General features: G+C 31.9%; 1 protein-coding gene across 1 annotated transcript in view; it reads right to left on the bottom strand.

The window, feature by feature from the left end:
* Positions 1–1,769, bottom strand: part of RAVER2 (ribonucleoprotein, PTB binding 2) — a 79,556-nt gene that overhangs the window by 30,400 nt on the left and 47,387 nt on the right. The window lies entirely within an intron of this gene.

Raw genomic sequence — 1,769 nt, 5'->3', positions numbered from 1 at the left:
TACATGAAGAAAAAAGAATTATCTCAAAAACCTAACTTTACAGCTCAAGGAACTAGAGAAAGAACAAACTAAACTCAAAATTAGCAGAAGAAAGAGAATGGTATTTATTAGAGTAAAAATAAATGAAATAGAGACTAGAAAGATTAATAAAACTAAGTATTAGTGTTTTGAAAAGATAGACAAATCTTTAGCTAGACTAACCAAGAATAAAAGAGAGAGCACTCAAAGTTAAAAATGAAAGAGACATTACAGCTGATACCACAGAAATACAAAGGATCAAAAGAGACTATCATCAAGAAATACATGCCCACAAAGAGGATAACCTAGAAGAAATGGATAAATTCTTCAAAACATACAACCTACAAAGATTGAATCATGAAGAAATCTAACGGGCCAATGATGAATAAGGATTAATCAAAAAACACTCAACAAAGAAGAACCTGGATCAGATGGCTTCGCTTTCAAACATTTTTAAAAAAATTAAAGCCAATCTTTCTGAAACTCTTTCAAAAAACTGAAAATGAGTGAACACTTCCTAATTTATTTTTACTAGGCCAGCAATGTCTTCATACCAAAGCCAGAGAAAGACATTACAAGAGAAAAGATGACAGGCCCATATCCCTGATGAACGTGGATGCAAAAACCCTCAACAAAATATTAGCAATCTTAAACAAAACACTAGCAACCTGAATTCAACAGTACATTAAAAGGAATGTACACAATAATCAAGCGAGGATGGTTTAACACACACAAATCAATAAATGTGATACGCCACATTAACAGAATAAAGAAAAAACCATCAGATGAAATCCAACATCCTTTCATGATAAAAACTGCCATAAAACTGGAAGTGGACCTTAATATAATAAAGGCCATGTACAAAGAACAGGCCCACAGATAACATCATACTCAACAGTGAAAAATTGAAAACTTTTCCTCTAAGATCAGGAACAAGGCAAGGATATCTACTGTCACCACTTTTACTCAACACAGTACTGGATGTCCTAGGCAGAGCAATCAGGCAAGAAAAAGAAAAGGCATCCAAATCAGAAAAGAACAAGTTATATAGCCACTGTTTGCAATAGTTGTATCTCTATATACTAACAATTAACTATTTATAAAAAAATTAAGGAAAAAAGTACCATCAAAAAGAATAAAATACTTAGGAATAAATTTAACCAACGTGAAAAAAAAAGTGTGACAATGATGAAAGAAATTGAAAAGGACACAAATAACTGGAAAGATATACGTATTAACAGGGTAATATCTTGGAAGAATTAATATTAAGATGTCCACACTATTCAATGAAATCTACAAATTAAACACAATCCTCATCAAAATTTCAATGGTACTTTTCACAGTAATAGAAAAATATAAAAATAATCCTAAAATTTGTATGGAACCACAAAAGACTCCGGGTGGCCAGGGAAATCTTAAGAACAAATCTGGAGGCATTCTACTTCCTAATTTTAAACTTTAGCACAAAGCTATAGTAATCAAAACAGTATGGTACTGGCATTAGAAAAAGATGCATTGACTTATGGAACAGAACAGAGGGCCCAAAAATAAATCCATGTGTATGTGGTCAACTAATTTTTGACAAGGGTGCCAAGAATACACTTTGGAGAAAGACTGTTTCTTTAATAAACAGTGCTAAGAAAACTGGATATCCACAAACAAAAGGATGAGATTGGACTCTGATCTTACACCATATACAAAACTTCAATTTGAATTAAAGACTTAGATATAAGATCTGAAACCATAAAATT

The sequence above is a fragment of the Pteropus vampyrus genome, unplaced genomic scaffold, assembly GCF_000151845.1.
Source record: "Pteropus vampyrus isolate Shadow unplaced genomic scaffold, Pvam_2.0 Scaffold151, whole genome shotgun sequence".
NCBI classification, from domain to species: domain Eukaryota; kingdom Metazoa; phylum Chordata; class Mammalia; order Chiroptera; family Pteropodidae; genus Pteropus; species Pteropus vampyrus.
The sequence above is the reverse complement of the archived record's forward strand: the minus strand, read 5'-3'. Positions and strand labels throughout refer to the sequence as shown.